This window comes from Mirounga leonina, unplaced genomic scaffold, assembly GCF_011800145.1.
Source record: "Mirounga leonina isolate KUSES-001 unplaced genomic scaffold, KU_Mleo_1.0 Mir_170, whole genome shotgun sequence".
In the NCBI taxonomy this organism is placed as follows: domain Eukaryota; kingdom Metazoa; phylum Chordata; class Mammalia; order Carnivora; family Phocidae; genus Mirounga; species Mirounga leonina.
Genome location: NW_023270433.1, coordinates 24876724 through 24897790, shown reverse-complemented (window position 1 = coordinate 24897790; position 21067 = coordinate 24876724). Strand labels below are relative to the sequence as shown.

The following is a 21067-nucleotide window of genomic DNA, read 5'->3' as shown; positions in this document are numbered from 1 at the left end:
AACCCCCACTCCTGGGTGGGACATGTGTGACATTCTTCCAGGAATCTCCCAACTATCTTAATGTTAATACCTTGCTAGAGGGGAAAACAACCTTGACAACAGCGAGGCCTCTGATATCTTGTAGCTCCTCTCTAGCATTATCTTGTCGTTCCTCTTTAGCATATGAAAACCCTTTTGAAACCTCCCTTTTCCTTACTTCCCCCCCAACTCTGGAGTATATAATCAGCCACTCCTCAAGACCCCCATGCAGCAGCTCTTTCTGCCCATGGGTCCTGTCCCAGTGCTTTAATAAAACCACCATTTTGCACCAAAAAGAAAAAAAAAAGGCGAAGCTCCAGACGTGGACAATGGCCAGACCAGACTGAGGGTTTTGGACTTGATCAGTATCTTGGCGGAATGTAATGAGCCTTCATGGTCCTTTGTAAATTGGCTGAAACTACAAATATCAAAGCCTTGACAATCAAGCATCTATTGTCTATCAAGTGGTGTACTGGCAAACTGGCTCTCCCAATTAAAAAAAAAGTCCTGGTTGCAGTGTGTGCCAATTTATGTGGTGTAAACACGCCCACCATGCCTGATTTCAAGCCATCCACGTGATGTTACAGAACAGAGTTGGGAAGAGATGTGTAGACAGGCTCTCATGAGCTGACAGAAGCTGGCTTCTGTTCACCATCGTATTATACCTCAATTCTAGACAAACTCTAAATAGCAATGATATTGTGTATGTTGGTATTAGCGAGAAACAAGCAGTTGGTGGTGCCAGACAGAATATAATCCATTTTTTTCACAGAGAATATAAAACGTTCTCTTATTTTATAAAGGAAGTCACCAGACGAATTTTAGAATTTGCCATTTGATGTAATCAAATCAGAACAAACTATGATTTCAATCTAACCTTGAGTTGATAAGCCTCATTCACCCTTTGTTTCCTTATGCGTAAAATGAAGACTCCCTCGAAGGGATGGAATCTTTATTATTTTATGAAATGAGGTCTTTTATAATCAAGATTTAATTTATGCTCATTAAGGGTTATAGCTTTCTAGTTTCCTTGTCAGCGTGTGGGGCAAGAAAGAAAAATCAGCCATCTGCTTGCTAGTGGTTGCTGACTCATAAATTGAAATATCCCCTCTTCTCTGTATGTCGGAGAATCACCACTGAGGTTGGTTAAGTGATTTGACTTTGCATTCTCAACACCTAGTCCTTAGCCGACTAAGAGGAGGCATCTAATAGATCAAATATCTATATAACTAGTGTAAGCATTCTTTAGATCTACAATATATTCCACCAGAACATGGGATTAATCTACAATTAAAATTTTAGACACCAATTTTATAGAGCCACTCTAGGTGATGGTTTACTATGTATGAGGTCCTTGGGCATCCCTGGCTTTCAAAAGAAGTTTAAAAGAAAAAAATTCAGTATTAACTCATGTATCCCAGTTTGGTACACCATACATGTTTTCAGTACCTTTATAAACCAGATTATACAGAAAGTAGAATTTCCTGATTGTGAAGGTTTTTTTAAAAGGCTGCACTGTAAGAGTAGTCTCCTTGACAGAGGATATAAGGCAGAATCCTCTGGGGTCATTGACAAGGGGCCACAATAATTTCCCTTGTAAAATATTCCTGTACGATTCATTTATTGCATGAAATAAAAGTGAATGGTAGCACATGCTTGTGTAGAATATCATTTGAAATCTCTCCAAGGACTTGTTATTACTTTAAAAACACCCCATTACAATAATTTATTGTGAAATCTTATTCACGTTTGCTTCAAGGGCTGTACTTGGAACCCCAAAGAGCCACCCAGGGGCACAGGCCATGGACTGGCCATATTGCTCTGGGAGACCTTCTAAATTTTTATTATGGACATGAATTTTCACACATTCTCCAAATCAGGGAAAACAGTACAATGAATTACCGTGTACCTATCTTCTAGCTTCAATAGTTACCAATTCATGGCTGATCTTGTTTTATCGTTACCCCCACCCCCTTCCCATTCATGCAACCCCACATTGAATTCCTGGGAGCTTTCAAAGAAAGTTATGGAATCTTATCCTGTGGCAATAACAACTACTCACCTTCCCTCCAGGAGACTAGACTTTCTTGTAACCTCAGAGTATGAGCATAGCCAATCAAAGAAGGAGTGAACACATTTTCCAAGGCATTCTATTTACACGCTCAGGGTTTTTCATGAATCATATGAAAGAGAGTGACATTTTCAGCTCAAACTAAAGTGACTCATCAAGCCAGAGGGGTGGGTCATTAAGGACATATGACACCTTCCAGTCTAACCTGCTCTTCAACTGTCAACACCTGTATAGTCATCTGGCCATAAATCTCTCCCTGACCCTTCCATAATGAAAGATTGTTTACCAAATCCTGAACCTTACCAGTATAGAAAGAAATGGTTTCAATATTTACTACAGGAATCCTCAATTTTTGGAGAGTTTAAATTTAAATCAAATTCAAAAGCAAGTCCATACCTTTACTTTAGAAGTAAAGCAAACCATTGGAAAAAGCATTGGTTGAGAGAGAGAGAGACACTGATTCTTTCAACCAGGAATTCTGTATCTATCAATTTTTCTTAAACAATCAAGCAAGTTCCCACAGATATACGTATTAGGGTGTTGTTTACAATAAATTGAATGTTAGGAAAATGTTGGACACAATTAATTATCCAACAGTAGAAGGTTGTGAAAATAAATCATGGAACGTCCATACAATGGAATATTATGAAGACTTAATGAATGGTGGGGAAATATTTGTGATTTAGTAAGTAACAAAAAGAAGTTATCTTTAATAAATAAATTATAAAAACAAAAGAAATGACAGGAGAACCTACAGATTAAAAGACACTTAAGAGACATATTAACCACCGGCAATATATTATATCACCTTTAGAAGTCCAAGTGCGCATACAGGCAGGTGCGCGCACACCTGAAAGTTGAGAACATTTGAACAACAGTCGTATATTGAATGATACTATGGCATTTTTACGATGATTTTTTAAATGTGATCATGGTATATTATTATTTATTAAGTTCTGTATTTAGAGATGAAATGTCACATCGATGGTGTTATAAAGCGATAGATGAAACAAGATTTACAAAGTTCGAGGGTTCATTATACTCTATTGTCTCCTTATGCACACACTTAAAATTATGTACTGTAAAAAATATTTGAGTTATAAAACAGTATATATACTGTGATCCTATTCATTAATTTATTTTAGATATCTTTTCTCTTATTCTTCTCTATAAAACATGACTTAGCTTTTTAATATAGACATAATATACTGTTTGTAATAAATAAATTTAACAACTTGAACTAATTTATGCTAGACATTAATCACCCACAATTTGCTGTTTTCCCATTATTTCTAATATATCACTGAACTTAACAGTTCATGAACTGTTAAAAATAACAAGGTAAGACGTTATCGTCTCAAACTAAAATTGTTGATCTTCTATTAACCTAAGGCCCACACATCAATATGAACTGACTTTTCTCCCGTGGCCTAGGAGCAATTCATGACTGAAGCAAGCAAAGAGATAAACACAACTCTTTTGAAATCCTGGGCTTTCAAGTTTCAGGACAAAGCTAGACCTTCATAAACAAAACAAGGAAGTAATCTCCTAACAGGTGAGTGTAGAGAAAAAACAAAAACTTTATATAAATGATTTGGATGGTTTATAAAATTCTAGGGACCATTTTGCCTAAATTAGCAAGAAAATGTGATGTTTTCCAGGTACTAGTTTTGCTTTTGCTCTGTTAAGGTGGCTAGATTTATTTTGGATAGAGAAAAAGTAAGTCACCAAGAAACTACACCTTCAAACTCCTAAAAGAGGCATTTAAGCCTTAAGTGGGGCTTCTAGAAAGTGACTGTAAGCATATGAAATGGAATTAGGATAAATTTATAAAGTATTTATCATATCATAGCCTCTGTTGATGGGTATGTTGTGCTACGTAACTTGCTCCCACTTAAAAACTCAACCACAGCTCCTGTGTGCAGGAAAGAAAGCAGTTTGGAAATGGATTTTTGTGATTCTGCTTGTGTCCCTCATGGCTCCACATTTTTTAGCTGACTAGAAAATTCTGCTTGGCTTCTACTGTTGGTCTCCCCTCCCTGGTCCTCTCAGTGACAGGCCCTGAACCCCATTTTAGGTAATTAAGTTCTGTCTCACTCAAGCTTCTGAGCCCCAAGTACATTTCCTGTCCAGATTGAGTCTTCACCTCACCAGAGAGTGGGGTCTGCAATGGGCCTTCTTGCCCTGTCCTGAAGCCAGATGGGTGCAGGGAGCAGGATGATTCTCCCCTGACCCCTCCTCCAATAGCAGCTCAGGTCATGTGTTTTGGTTTCCAGTCAGCACCCAGAGAGAAGCCCCAAGTCTCAACCTTCTGCCTCCGGTCCTGGTGCTTGTCCTTAGTCCTCTAGTAACCACAGGCTGAGGTCTGGCTCCCTGCCTAAGGGACCACCTGGAACCACACTGCCCCCTGGTGGATGCTGTTCTTCATGCCTGGCAATCCCTGCAGCCCGCCTGCCCTCTGTCCACCTGTGGCACCCCAATATCTCCTTAGGTGGGGGCTGAACATCATTTGAACTGTTGGATACTCCTCAGTGGTGTGCTGACTGGATAAATTTTCAGGCTTTTTACAAGTTGGACTGTTAAACACAGCCATTATTAAAATGTATATGATATAAACATACAATTAATGTACATTAAAAACAAAGGTCATAAATACGCAAACTCATCACTTCTCAATATGATATAAAATACAATTAATTTACATTAAAAACAAAGGTCATAAATACGCAAACTCATCACTTCTCAATAATCCTACTACATTTTGCTATTGTCTATGCTTGTGAGTTATTCACATCTATTGTTATCTGGATGGTGGAAATGACTCCACTTGTCAAATCATGGTTAAATTGCAACCACAGGTTGGCTATGGATACAAGAGTTCAGCAAAAATCAGCGAGAACATTCAGTGAGAATCAACTGGCTACATGGAATTTGAAAGAGAGTATTGTGTGTTTTATTATTATTTATAAATTGTGTGCTACACACCCTTTATATCAGTAAAACTTATAAACGGGTATCGTTTTTTTCCCAGATTGCTCATTATTGACCAGTTTGAAGCATACTACAGTATCCCTTCCTCCCACTTAGGGCCAGTTCTACAGACTGATGAAATTCTCCCAGTTCTGTCACCTTGCATTACTACCTCTGAGCCAGTTAGAGCGTGGGACTCTCACATCCAGCCCCCTCTTGTTTTATCTTGTCCAGGTCAAAGGATATCCACTGGCAGAACACACCTGGCCTCTTCTTTCCGTCACACATTCCTCCCCCCCCCCCCCCCCCCCCCCCCGGGAGATGAATTGACTTACCTGGTTGGTGAGTTTAGAAGGAGAAAGAAGTCATGCATGGCCTAGCTCTTGTTTCTGTTCCTTTCCTTAGAGAATACCCACAGAAAGAGGCATCTTTCCGCACATGGGGGAGGCTGCCATGTTCTGGTGTTGCCTGAGGCTGGTGAGTAAGTTGGTCGAATGCTGGAGTTTGATGTTGAGAACTCCACTTGCTCAAAGATAGAAGTCAAGCTCTGTAAAGTAGCATTGATCAGTAATGAGGGCCATATATTGGCCTCCACTGATGACTCCTTTGTCTTAGATCTCCCCTGGTTTAAAAATGCAATGGGAAACAGGAGTGCTCTTTTTTGGGCCCCTTAGAAACTCCAGATGTGTCCTCCTCTGCCATCAGCCTTTGCTCCTGAGGTCCTGAATGCCCTTGCGGCTGTGCCCATATGTATTGGTACACATAAGCCTTTTCTAAGATTAGAAAACTTGAATGGCAAACTTATTTGATTCCAATTCCTTTTATTACCAATATGTATGTGTGATGATAATAATAATGCTGACATAACTGGGCACCTTTTGTATGCCAGATATTGTGCATACAAAGATAGACCCTGTAGAACAATTCTTTTAATGACCTAGAGCATTTAAATAACTTTCCCCAGGTCACAAAGTGACCAGGCTAGTTGTCTGATTGCAAGGCCCTTGCTCCTTCCATTACACTTCCTCTTCCTTTTCTTTCTTCCTCCCACCCCCATCCCTCTAGTCTTCCGACCTCTCCTCTCTCTCTCCTTCTCTCCTTCACCCATCCTTCTACTACATTCCCTCATTTCCATATTTTCTAGCCCTTTGATACAGAAAACTAAGACAGCATTTGAAACCTCAGATTGCAGTGTGTGCGTGCTTTTATATATATATATGAAATCCTACAAAATCTTACCCCAACAGCTGGGACCTCAAGAAACTTGGCAGCAAGCAGAAGGAAAATTGTGGCTGTCTTTTTAGTATCCTCCTCAGGTTTCTGATAAGGAATGTTCAGCATCCATTCAAGGTCCTGGGGGAGGAGGTCATAAAGAAAACAGTATGTGAGAGAGACCACAAGACTTCATCAAGCTGGGGTCTGTCCAGGCTTGACCTGGGGCTGGGCTCTATGTAGAAAATGCAGCCTTTCCTTAAATGGAGTGTTTGCTGTTACCTCCGAATTAAGGTCTCTTTCCCTGGGGTCAATAGTTGTGTAATAGGTTCAGGGATTGAGCAAACAGTTTGCAAATTACTTGGGGAATGATTGAGGGAAGGGGAAGAATACACACACACACACACACACACACACTCTCAATGGGGGTAATATCACCCTCAATGGGGGGTGAAAATTGGTTCTTGGGGGAGAAGGTGAAAAAATCTCACTCTCTTCACATATAAATCACAGAAAGTACCTTACATGCATACAGTACCTAAACAAGCACCCGGTATTATCTGTGGTATTAAAATGTCATAGAAGGGATATTAAGAAAAATATGTCTAAGAACGGGGAGCCATTCTTAGGGGAGCAATAATTTTTAATGGTTGAAAAGCACTGATGTATATAAAGAGCCTAACAGAGTATGGACATATGGTACGTATTCAAAACATGTGAATTGTAGTTGGTACTGTCATAGTTATTTGTTATTAATGCCGGTCCTACAAACTTGCTAGAGAACCATGCCATCCCATCATGGTCAGGGTGGATAAGGGTGTACTGTGGCAAATTCCCAGATGAATTTAGCTTAGGGTGGATCCTGCATAAGCTAGAGATCCAGGGTTCTAGAAAATAAGCAGATTCTTGCACACCACTGGGCTGACCTCTGGGTGCCCAGAAGCACTTGTTCAAGTGTTAAAATCCAAAGAACAAGGCATGGCACAGATGACTGTAGGAGGCTTACAGGCCAGCACAATGCCGACTTTAATCTTCTGGGGAAAGGAAATGTTCCCGAATTCAGTTTCTTTCTGGCCAAGTACTCCATCACCAAGTTTTGCACACATGCCTTGTTTCTCCTTTCAGAGGACCTGGCTTCCAGGAGGCACTCAATAACTGAGTTAATACAGGGTTAGGGCCAATGTTGAGCAAATTCTCATGCATGCTCCATGTGCTCTGCAGCGGGGAGGAAAACTAAATAATCTAATGACTATTCTTAAAACCTATGTTTGTTCTACTTTTAGCTTACAAAGTGGTCTCGTATATAGTATCTTATTAAATCATCACAATAACTCTATAAGGTCAGTATTCTCTCCCCATTTGAAGGATAAGGAAGCTGAGGCTTGTAGAGTTCACTTATTTGTCCTCCTTAGCTACCAAATAACAAGTAGCAGAGCAAAATTCCTTTCTACTGTACTACACCACTTGTAATAATGCTCTCCTACAGAGGAAGAAGACAAATGAAATGATAAAGTTATGGAGGAAAAGCCAAGCACTGGGACTTGGGGAACCCCTTGTAAGGGATATAGTAATGCCTGTGAATTGACACAATCAAGTCATGCAAGAAGGGGGTGTTATCTTCATGGAGTACAAATCTAGCACATGGCAGATCCTGCTGAGGCTGGTCAAAGGTATCACCTGCCAAGTTACAGGGAAATGAAAGCCCATCAAAATAGACTATGGAAGCATCTCAAGATGATGTGAAATTTGGGACATAAAAGACTTAGGGGCACAAATGTTTAGAACAAAAATATGATATGAAAAGTGAACCACTAGGTACACACTTGGTACAAATTTTTATTTCAGGGCCACAGCTTCAAATGTAGGAATGACAGATATTTGACTGGGAATGAAGAGAATTTTTCAAAGACTGAAAAGAATGTGTTTAGTCAGATACCAACTCATCTGGCCAAAGGGGCTGTAAATGGAAAACAGATGGGAAGGGAGAAAAAAACACCTAGATTAAACTGAAATGGGTTTCCATGAATGACATTAAGGAGGGCCTGGGAAGAATTTCAATAGCGAGGGAGGTGCCGAGTGATTCAATAAGAAAACAATTGGGAAGGACATCAGAAAGAAAGCGTAGGCAGCAGATGTCCAGATATCATGCACAGAACACAAGCAACACAGCAACTTTGATATTTAGCACAGGGCGACAAACAAGACCTCACAAATACCACTGAGAGTTGGCGAGATGGAACAGATCCATGGGAACACAGTGATAGAAGGGTATGCTGTGCACAAAGACCTGTTGGAAGGAGATGGAGCAGCACTGTAGGCTGTGATAACAATAGATTCAGAGGACTCTCTGAACACTTGGATGAAGATGAAAGAAGAGAAGAACAGAAGCGATGTTTTCATGGATGCAGAGCTGAGCCACATGGAAGAAAGCCACAAAATTGGCAGAGCGTACACAATACAGATAACATTTGGATACTTCATTCAGATAAAAGCAGAGTTTTTCACTTGTCTCCCTAACAATTTCATGTCCTAGAGGGTAAAGGAAGTAATAGAAATAATTGTGCTCTGATTCCAACCAATGGGAAGAAGCCATTCTTCAGAGTGAAAGGGATGGGAACCTGGAAGAACATGGCCATATCACCTTCAAAGTAGGGCAAGACTGAGCTGGATAAAATGTGTACAGAGGACTTTAGGAAGATAGACTTCAACATATTTTTTTTTAAGATTTTATCTATTTATTTGACAGAGAGAGACACAAGGAGAGAAGGAACACAAGCAGGGGGAATGGGAGAGGGAAAAGCAGGCTTCCCTCAGAGCAGGGAACCCGATGTGGGGCTCGATCCCAGGACCCTGGGATCATGACCTGAGCTGAAGGCAGACGCTTAACAACTGAGCCACCCAGGTGCCCCTATCTTTTAATTTTTTTTAAATACAGGCACAATTCCACAAGTTTCCAAAAGAAGACAGAACCAGGAAGTGCTCAGAAATATGACCTTGGGCAACTCCAGTGAGGAGAAAAATGTGGGGAGATTCTTAAAAAAATTAAAGTGATGACATAGAGCTCTTTAAGCTAGGATACAGAATGAATGATGAGAAAGACAGAGGCAAATGACAATTCTACAAGAGTGACATGGAACCACACAAATAGTAGGAGAAATGTTCAAGTACTGGAAGAATGAAAGCATGCAAAAACGGTAAGAACCAGAGAAAGTGTTATGGACCCAGGGAATTATGATAATGGATGGTAGAAAGGATATAATATTTCTCAAATGATGTCACATTCCTTTAGGCTCTGATAAGGACTGCGACTATGGGGCTGAAAACACAAAAGTGTGTAAGAGTATGGTGAAACCCAAGTTTGGGGAAAACATTACCGATCCCTTTTAGAATCTAATCTGGGACCAGACTTGGTGGTCCAGTCTATGGATCAAGTGGCATACATTTGCCTATCTCCAAACTTTCTTCCTACTATTATTAATCATATTTCAGCAAGTTGATCTTAAAATTCTTGCAGAATCTACATGATATCATTCTTTTGGGTCAGAAAAATTTCTCCCAATTGCATTCTCTCTTTTACTATCAGAGTTTTATAACTGATACATTAAAGCTGGTTTTAATTGAAGGTTTAACTGGCTACAGAAGGATAGTTTGTAAAGTCCTCAGCAGGATCCTGTTTATATCTCTAGGCAAAGAAATCTTAATTAAGGTATTCCACCTTTACCAGTGAAAATTGAAATATGTTGGAGTTTCTTAAGAGTTGTCTAGTTTCTCTTAAAATAACTTGGAAAAATGAGTGTCATCTTTTATAACAACTATGGGGTTAGCCCATAATCAATACACTATTTTATGACATTCAAGAACAGGCAAAACTGATCTGGGGGGATATAAATCATAATAGTGGTTGCCAGGATAGATGGGGCAGGGATAAAATGGAAAGGGACCCTAGTGAACTTCCTAGCATGATAGCATATTCTATTTTTCTTTTTTTTTTTTAAGTCTTTTTTTTTTTAAGTTTTATTTATTTGAGAGAGAGAGAGCATGAGAGGAGAGAGGGTCAGAGGGAGAAGCAGATCTCCACTGAGCAGGGAGCCCGATGTGAGACTCGATCCTGGGACTCCGGGATCATGACCTGAGCTGAAGGCAGTCACTCAACCAACTGAGCCACCCAGGTGCCCCATATTCTATTTTTCAACTGGAATGTTGGTTACATGGATATATGCATTTGTCAAAACTCATCAAACTGTCACTGTCACTGTCACTGTATGTAATTATCCCTCTATAGAGTACATAGAAAGAATATAATAACTCTGGGCAGTGATATGAAGAGAAAAAGGAATAATTTTCTGTGATGACTTGACAGTAATTAAATAAAGTTAACATAGTCAAGGAATCAGAGAAAAGCAGAGGCTCAGAGTTTAAAATTACCAGTGCTCTCGAAGTAGATTTAGAGAAAAGTATGTCTCACCAACACCCTTGAGTTGTTAAATTTCCCATCAGCAAAGTTTTCCCTATTGTGGAGAAAGGGCATCATTACCTTATATCCAAGTACCAGTGGTTTACAAACTTCTGCTTTGTAAAAGTGCTTGTTAAAAATGCAGTTTCTGGGTCCATGCCTGGAGATTCTGATAAGGTAAATCTAGGTTAGTGTCTAGGAATCTGCATTTCATAAACACCCTTGGTAGTTTGATGTAGGAAGTCCATGAACCTACACTTTGAGAAACACATCATTTGAGAATCAAATCATAAAACTAGTTACTACTTCCTCTAATTTCAGTCTCTCCAGGCAATCTTCTGATAATAAAGCATTTTTCCATGCCTTCACAGAAAAAAATGTTGCTTCCACCAACACATACATGTATTCCAGCTGACATGACAGTACTTTCTCATTCTAAATATTAAACAGGCATTGGTTTTGTATCTCAGTTTGATGAGCTTGGTAAATATGGTTTGCCCCTTCTAAATGGACGTGTTTACCAGGTGATACTGAAAAACCATGCTTCTTGAACTGTGAGAAAGAGAAATATGATTTGTGCCAAATTTACTGAGATAAAGGGTATTTCCAAAATTTCCTCTTTAAAGAAATTCTATGCTTAACATCGTTACGGCTGCCATGTTATTTTTTTTTAATTAATAAACTTTATTTTGGGGGCACCTGGGTGCCTCAGTCAGCTCAGTGTCTGCCTCGTGATTTTGGCTCAGGTCATGCTCTTGTGGTTCATGAGATAGAGCCCCATAGCAGGCTCTTCGCTCAGTGGGGAGTCTATTTGGGATTCTTTACCTCTTCCTCTGCCCCTCCTCCAACTCATGCATGTGCACACATGCACTCTCTCAAGTAAATAAATCTTTAAAAAGATAAACTTTATTTTTTAGAGCAATTTTAGGTTCACAGCAAAATTAAGTAGGAAGTACAGAGAATTCCCATGTATCCTCTATCTTACACCCTAACAACACCTTTCCCACAATGGACCTTCTGTACCATGATTGTACACTTGTTATGTTCCATGATACTACAATGATACATTATTATCACCCAAAATTCATAGTATAAATTAGGGTCCAGTCCACGTTGTACATTTTATGGGTTCTGACAAATGTCATGTTCTTTTAAGCAATTGAACTTAAGAATAAACATGTGTAAATTAATATTTTCATTTTAAACCTAATTCTATGGATTTTTCAAAGATTTGTGTTGTGGCTTTCTGATTCTAAAGATTTTATTTATTTATTTGAGATAGAGAGAATGAGAAAGAGAGCACATGAGAGGGGGGAGGGTCCGAGGGAGAAGCAGACTCCCTGCCGAGCAGGGAGCCCAATGCGGGACTCGATCCCAGGACTCCAGGATCATGACCTGAGCTGAAGGCAGTCGCTTAACCAACTGAGCCACCCAGGCGCCCTGGCTTTCTGATTCTAAATAAATGTTCATTATTGACATTTTGGAAAGTGGGCACATTTTTAAAAAATTACCAGTTATTCTCCTACTCTAGGCTAAGCACTGTGAATATTCTAATTTTTTAAGTCATTATTCTGTCTTTATGTACATGTATTTATTGTGGTGGTAATGGTTGTTTATTTCTTTACAAAACTGGGATTACACTATACAAACATCTCCTAACATTGTATCATTATATCATATTTTAACAGTAGTAACTTTCCTCTGATTTTATTTTTCTTCTTAGCATTTATCACCACCTTACATAATATATGTGTCTGCCTATTTATTTTCTGTCATCTCCTGAATGACTGTTCCAGGGGAGTAGTTGTTCCATAAGAGAGTTCTGTTCACTATGAAAACCCAGTACCTATAATACTGCCTGACACACATTATTTACACATATTTACAGAGTGAATGAATAAATGAATGAGTGGCATTTCATTGTGAGTAAATATGCTCCAAAATCATGACTGTCAGTGACTAAGCAATTTTAACAAATATATACAACATAATTTGTTGAAACATTCTTCTGGCATTCAACAGTAGGGCTACATTCACCTTCCAGTTCTTATTATTGTAATTCACAATGATATGTAAATATTACTTGTAAAAGGGAATTCATATTTCTGAATATTTCCTTAGGAATAATACCTAGAAATAGAGTTATTATGTCAAAAATTATAAAAAATCTTAAAGACCTTTTCACATATTGCCAGCTTCTAAGAGTGTGTAGGGGATGAGAATATGCCACCCCAAAATATGCCACTTTGGCATAAGGATTATTTTGAGCTGGAGGCAAATGAGAATTGACAGATGCAGAAAGAAATCTACCCAGAGTCTCCCTTATCTGACTAAAAGTAGGAACTTCTGAGAAATGAGGACTGCCATAACTCCCCTCTCCCAGGGAAGTTTTATAGCCATGAAAAAGACAGAAAGCCAACACTGAGATGGACCTGCACAAACAAACCTACTCCATTAGTTTCCCCCCAATGTTTACCTTTCCATAGTTTGCCACCCTAAGAAGCCTATAACCCTTTTCCTTTATCTTGTCACTTCTCTAGGAATTTATTGTGCTTTTCTAAGATGCTATATAAGCCCAAGTTCTAACCACCTCTTTGAGTTATCATCACTGAGTTCTCCTATGTATATATGCAATGCAGGTGTTATTAAATTCTTGTTTCTCTCTTGTTAATCTGCCTTGAGTTGGTCTAATCTGCAGGGCCCTAGCCAAGGAACCTAAGATGGATAGAGGAAAAAAGTTATTTTTCTCCCCATCAATGTAAAAGAGGAAGTCGCCAGGACTTTTAAAGGCTTAGATTCAAATGGCACAGCATCACTCTCACTGATCTACTGGCTAAAGTCCTGCTTTTGATGTGGGAGGGGACTATACAAGGATGTAGTGCCAACAAGCCTTGTTCATTGGGAACATTTTTATGTAACTATTACATCACCCTTTTTGGTTTTCCAGAGTTCTTATGGCTTTTCTTTTAATCAGATTATTTCAAAAAGATTTGGAGGAGAGAAAAAAATAGTGAATTCTTCATTTTAATTCACCATCTTCAAAGTAGAAGTTGAGTATGTGCTTTGAAAATGGCTATGTACATTATTTCGGGGTATTTATATCATTCTCTTTTTATATATGTGTATTTATATCATTCTCTTTTTATACATATGTTTTGTGTAATACAACATTTACAATAATCCTCATTTTCCAATTCTGTCAATATCACTTAATTGAAAAAATATTTTTTCTTTGACAATGAAATCCCTTAGAATAAGTATATTCAATTCCATAATTCAATAAACATTTTTTAAATGCCTATTATGAGCTGGCCCTACAATTAAGGTGCAGGGTAATATTTTCAATTCAATAGTCAGTAACTACAAAGCATTTTTTTTTTTAAGTGCATTGAACTCTTGTTAAATGCATGGTACTGAGGGATATAAAGGATTATAAGACACAGCACTCTTCAAGGGGCTTTGCGATATGGAAAATTATCAAATGTAATAAAAGTGAACATCTAGTATCCACATGCAAAAGAAGGAAACTAGACCCTCCATAACACCATATACAAATTTGACTCAAAATGGATCAAAGACCTAAACATAAGATCTAAAACTATAAAACTTTTGGAAGAAAACGTAGGGGAAACCTTCATGATATTGGAAGTGACAACAATTTCTTGGACATGACACCGTAAGCACAGGCTACAAAAGGAAAAATAGACAGATTGGACTTCATGAAAATTAAAGAGCTTTGTGCAACAAAGTACACTACTATGGTCTGAATATTTGTGTCCCGTCAAAATTCACATGTTGAAATCCAAACCCCCAAGGTGATGGCATGAGGAGGTGGGGCCTCTGGGTGGTGATTAGGGCATCAGGGCAGAGCCCTCATGAATGAGATTACTGCCCTTATAAAAGGGACTCTGGAGAGAGCTCTCATCCCTTCCACCATGTGAGGACACAGTGAATGAAAAGACTGCAATCTATAAACCAGGAAGTGGGCTCTAACCATGCACTGAATCTTCCAGTACCTTCATCTTGGACTCTCCAGCCTCCAGAACTGTGGGAAATAAATGTCTTTTGTTTATAAACTACCCAGTTTACAGTATTTTGTTATCGTGGCCCGAATAGCCTGACAGATACTATTAATAGAACTAAAAGGCAACTCACAGAATAGGTGAAAATATTTCCAGATCACATATCTGACTAAGGATTAACAACCAGAATACATAGAGAACACCTAGAATTCAACAACAAAAAACACCCCAATTCAAAAATGGGCAAAGTAATTGAATAGACCTTTCTCCAAAAAAGGTACACAAATGGCCATGAAGCACACGAAAAGATGCTCAGCAGGATTTGAATTCTTGAGAGGCAGAAGTGATTTGCCCACCACATTGGCAAAAAAAGGAAATTACAGAGCCTATTAAGTGTTGGCTCGGGCCAGGGGAAAGTGGTTATCTCAAACAGTGTTGATGGGAACATACATTGACATGGCAATGTGGATAGAATTTTGGTAGGACCTATTAAAAATACACAGTCTCTACAACCCAACAACTTTACTTCTTTGCATTTTTCACAGAAAAATTCTTTTTTTTTTTAGATTTTATTTATTTGACAGAGAGAGAGACAGCGAAAGAGAGAACACAAGCAGGGGGAGTGGGAGAAGGAGAAGCAGGCTTCCCACTGAGCAGGGAACCTGATGCGGGGCTCCATCTCGGGACCCTGGGATCAGGACCCAAGCTGAAGGCAGACGCTTAACGACTGAGCCACCCAGGCGCCCCTCACAGAAAAATTCTCAGACATGTGCACAGAGAAAGGAAACTGAAGCACAGGAAGATTAAGTAACTTGATCAGAGTCATCTCATAATTGACATGAGGGTTAAAAGTCAATCTATTAGGCATTTAGAAAAACACCTGGGCACATAATAAGCACTACTAATTGTATTTTTGCCATGAATTTTCTGTATAAACTTTTTATGCTTTTGCTTAATTGGATCACAATGCTTTTTTTTCCAATTTGTGAGTAATTTATATATTAAGGATATTAAATTTGTCACATGTTAGAAATATTTTCCAGTTGGTTGCATGCTTGTTATTCTGTTTACATTGCTATTACATGATGAGGTCATGAAATCTTTATGTAGTCAATTCTATTAATTATATATAATTATATATATGTTTACATATAATTACATATATAGCTAGTTTATATATAAACTAGAAACTATAAAACCAATTTCATACAACAATAACTACACAAGAAAAGATGTCAGTGGGACAACTACTATCTAAACTTCAAACACTTTGGGTCCTGGGGCTCTTCTTAATTAATATATAGTGTAACAACTCTGCAAAACACAAGCGGGCACATATTGCAAAACCAGAAATAATCAACATGGGTCCATAGAAAAGGAACCCACACTTTCCATTTAAAGTTTAAAAAAGATGTTCTTTAAATGCTCTAAATAGAGTTTCTTCAGAGAAGCTCATAGAATTATATTAATTTATTCATAGTTTCATTTATGACAAGATAACATTCTAATTCTAACACAATTTTCAGAACATTTGGCCAATACATAGACTAGATAACTGGCTGTGGAAGAGAGAGCTGAAAAGATGCCGAGTCCCTGCGTCCATCTCCCAGCCCACCCAGAGTTAATCAAACTTCACTGCCTTCCTGAAGCCTGCCCCAATCCCAACACATCACACAGCTCCTTGCTTGTTTCTCCTATTAATCTCTTGAGGGCAGAGACAGCCCGAACTAGGTAGGGCCTGGCATATAACTGCTTCCCAATGAATACAGGAGGATAAATGATAATAAACTAATTAACAAATAAACATGATTTCAACAAAAAGCCAGCTATGATTTTTAGCTCCAAAGACAAGTCAGGTATACTTGAAATAAACTCATGAATTAAAATCAATTTTAGCTGGAAATGAAAAAGCCTGTCAAATGAGAAACAGAATGTTGAGCTGGGAAAAACACGAAAACAAAAGTACCAAAACTGTTTAAACATATTGGACTTTAGCAAAAGATCTATTTCACAATTTATTGCTAACAGTTTTTTAGTCTTGCAAAACTAATGAGAAAATCAGTTCAAATGAGAAAAAGGAATGTTGGGGTTGTGTAAATGATACTGTTTAAACATAAAACATGTGAATGCCAGGCCTTTGCCCCACTGGCTGGGTGACTACACCATTAAATCAACTTTTCAAGTCATAGATAGGCTGAGGAAAGTCGTTTTGGAGGTATTCATGTAGAGTGTATGAGAACTGAAATTTGAGAAGTTAAGAACCAGCTATATTGCTAAATGGCTTTCCAAAAGGTTGTAAACCCACTAGCAAACTATGGAAACATCTTTCCCGCACACTTTTGGTATTTGGGGAGGTTACGGAGTCTTAATTGTTAATTTTAACACAAAAGTATCACCTTGTTTTAATTTGCGTTTATTCATGGGTGGCTCATTTTCCCTTGCATTATTGAGTTCTGTTTCTGTTTCCAGGCACTTTTCCTGGTGCTTAAAGTATGTGAGGGAGCAAAGCAGACCAATAGCCCTGTCTTCTAGCAGGGGAGACAGACACTAGACAAGAAACACAACAGATAAATAAAGTAGCATGTTAGAGGACAGTAAGTTTAATAGGGGAAAAAAGGAAAGCAGGGTAGGGAGCATGAGCATGCTGGATGGGGAAGTGTGGGGCATTTTGTCATATTAATAAGTAGGATAAAGGGGTCAGGGATAGGTTTCACTGAGAAGGTGAAATTCAAACAAAGATTGGAGGAGGTGAAGGAGAGGGTTTATCTATCTACAGAAGAGTGTTTCAGGGAGACAACAAAAGACCAGGGTGGGAGTGGACCTGGCCAGTTCAAGGGACAGTAAGGAGTCCAGTGCAACTGGAACACAGTGAACTTGGGGAAATGTGTAGCTAACAAAGTCAGGAAAGTAATGAACAGGACGAATGGCATTGTAAAGACTTGGGATTTTACTGATTGAAGTGGGGAACCATTACAGGGTTTTGCGTGTAAACGAACTCATCTGGCTACTGTATTTAGAATAGACTTTAAGGATGTAAGTGTAGAAATATGATGGGCACATGAACGGAGTGACCATGGTGGCAGAGATGGAGACTAGGCATAGTCTCTTGGCATGAACTCTCAGTAAGGCTGATCTAGTTACCATCACCTCTGAATATCTAAACTGCCAGAAATAGAGACCAGTATTGAATTCTCAGTATAATACTATTCTTTAAATGATCAACCGGCCACTTAGTGGGAAGTTGACTGTGTTGCGCCATTTGCATACTGGAGGGCCAATTTGTTCTCACAAGAATAGACACTTATTCTTGGTGTAGGTTTACATTTCCTGCCAGCAGAGCTTTGGCCTGTATCATCGTACAGGAGTTTACAGAGTACCTGATCCACAGACACAGAACCCCACCCATCATAGCATCCAACCAGGGGGCCCACTTCACAATGGAGGTTTGGGAATGATCCCATGATCATAGGACCTGTTGGTCTTTTCATATACCACCCTTTCCAGAAAAGCCAATCTGAGAGAGCAATGGAATGGCTTGCTGATGGTACAGCTAAACTACCATGTCTGAAGCAATACTGTGCAGGAGGGTTTCATTCTCCAGCATGCAATCTGCACACTGAATCAGAGAACCCTATAGGGCACTCTGTCTCCAGTAGGAAGACCAGCTGGGTCTAGGAACCAAGGCACGGAAGCAGGAGTAGTTCCATTTACCACTCCCAGTGACCCACTGGGTACCTTTCTGCACCCTTGGAGGGGCACCCTACAGAAGCAATGACCTTGTATCAAGAGCACTACCAACCACAAAGAAGAATAAATTCCCTAACTTCACTCTTTTTGCTCATTCCTATGTCCTGCAAGGACTCCCCAGGAAGCCAGTTGTGGTAGTCCACATAGGTCAGCCTTCTTGGAACCAATTGCTGGGCAAAGAAGAGGGAAGAAAGAATGATGGGGAAAAGAATGAAAGCTATCTGGCACCATTCTCTGTAGCAACTCTATTTCTTCTGAGCACTACTGATCCTCTTCATGTGCTTTTTAAAAAAATACCACTTATCACCTGATAGATTAAAAATACCTTTGATTTTTAGTTCATTATCTATTTATCTACCATCCCATGAGAATATAAACTCCATGAGGGCAGGGACTTTGTTTTCTTCCCTATTGTATCCCCAACACCCAGAAGAGTTCCTGGCATGGGGAGTCTCAATAATTATCTGCTGAATGAATGGCTTGAAGTCTGGCATTTTTGCCCTAGTATTTTTTAAGTCAGCAGTTGCTACATCTCAGGTTGCTCATCTTCTTCCCTGAAATCATTTGACTGATTTCCAAAAACACAAGCAAAATTACCTGGCTTGTTCCCAAGTACTTGGAACCAATGACTCCCATCCATCTTTTTATCTTGGCCCAATAGCTCTTGGAGAAGCCCAAGGCCTATCCTACAAGGCCTTGCTCACAAGCATCCTCACCTCGGTGGCCTTTGTATTGGGAGGGTCGGGGGTGAAGTCCTATCATCTGTCATGTGAACTATGAGACTCTAGGTAAAGGCAACTACGTCTAACAAGGAGGCATACAGCCGGTCCAACCTGAGCTATTGGGCCAAGAGTGGTTATGTCTGGCATACAGTTTTACCAGAAATTAAAAGAAAACAAAAACAACTTTTTATCTGAACACTGTACTTTAGAAAATGTATCCGGTGAATCTTTCAATTGGCATTTAAAATCTACTGTTGCCACAACTATTTGGGGGATACATTCTTGTACATACCTAAAATATGTCTAAAGACACTCAAAACAATTATTATTTCTAGGAAGTGGGCAGGGGGATTTATTTTCAATCGATCCCTTTCTATACCGTTTTTTATTTATTTTGCCATGAGCAAAAGATTTTTAAAATATATACACTAATATATAGAGAGGCATCTCTCACCTCCCTTTTTCTGCAGATGGATAATAGCAGTTGTAGCAGAAAAAAGTTTTAATATTATAACAAATAAAGTTATAATGAAACACATTTAATATTATAAAAATAAATAACTTCTAATTTAATTATAATAAATGAATTAAATTTATAATAAAACTATAATAAATTATAAAATGGTTTCAGATAGTTTCTTACAACTGTTTAAATTTCAACTAAATTGACTCATTTTAATTAAAGTGACTTCACTATTTTTTCAGCCAATGTATATTAAGCATTCACATTGTGCTAGACTCTAAAGATACCATTCTGAACAAGGCTGACATAACACTTGGCCTCATGGAGCTTACAACTGAGTTGAGGATTCAGTCAACATACACTACTGAGCACCTGTGTTCCAGGCACTGATCTAGGTGCTTGGGAGAGAGCCGTAAGGCAAGTTCCTCTCCCGACAAAGCAGAGATGGGGACTGAGTAGTAATGTGAGACAGACCATAAACAAGTTGGAAAATAGTAATTTCAGGTAGATCCATGAAAAAATTAAAGCCAGGGTAATGTTATACCTATCTCATGGAGTTTTGTGGGCGCTCAAATGAGGTTGTCCTTGTAAAGTGGATAGTGCCTCACCTAAAGAGTTAATATTTATCATTTATCATTTCAGTTATTGAAGAAGTCCTCTCTAAGGAAGTAAAATATGACCTGGAATTTGAAAGATGAAAAGGAGTTAGCCACTCGAAGATGTAGGAAGAGAGAGTTTCAAGCTGAAGTGACCTCAACTGCAAAGTTTCACAGGTTAGAAACAGCTTAGCCTGTTTGAGGTACGAAAGAAAGGGAGGTGCAGAGGGATGACGGTGAATGAAAGGGAGAGAGAAGAAAAGAGATGAAGCCAGACAATTTGGCAGGAGTCAGATCATGTGTACTCTTCAAAGCCAGGTAAAGAGTTTGAACTGTATTCTAAAGTGTAATTAGGTATTAAGAATAGATGTGACATGATTTGAATTATGGTTGAAAAAGACTACTCTGACTGCTGGGGAGGCTGCTGGGGGAAAAGAGTAGAAGCGGAGAGACCAGTTGGGAGGCAGGTGAAGCATAATGATGGATTAGCCTAGGGTTGGTGAATTAGAAATGGTGAAAATGGCTGAATTTGGGATGTATTTTGGAGAATAAAATTGACAGGACTTGATAGTGGATTACATGTGGTGGGGGAGGAAATAGGAACAGAGGAGAGATTTACCAGGGATGATGACTAGATTTCTGGTCTGAGCACCTGGGTAGATGGTGGTGCCATGAACTAAAATGGGGGAAAACTGGTAAAGGGGCAGGTTTCATGGGGAAGAGAGGTCCAGAGAAAAATCAATGGTTCTGTTTGGCCATGGTAGGCTTCAGCGCTTGTTACACTCTAAGTGAA

General features: G+C 39.0%; 1 long non-coding RNA gene across 3 annotated transcripts in view; it reads right to left on the bottom strand.

Moving 5' to 3' along the window:
- Nucleotides 1-21067, bottom strand: part of LOC118017849 — a 40180-nt gene that overhangs the window by 17594 nt on the left and 1519 nt on the right. For all 3 annotated transcript variants that reach the window (XR_004681245.1, XR_004681247.1, XR_004681246.1), the window contains 2 exons: nt 6299-6412; nt 5395-5606 (listed from right to left, as the gene is read on the bottom strand). This is a non-coding gene — a long non-coding RNA (uncharacterized LOC118017849). The remainder of the gene's footprint in view (nt 1-5394; nt 5607-6298; nt 6413-21067) is intronic.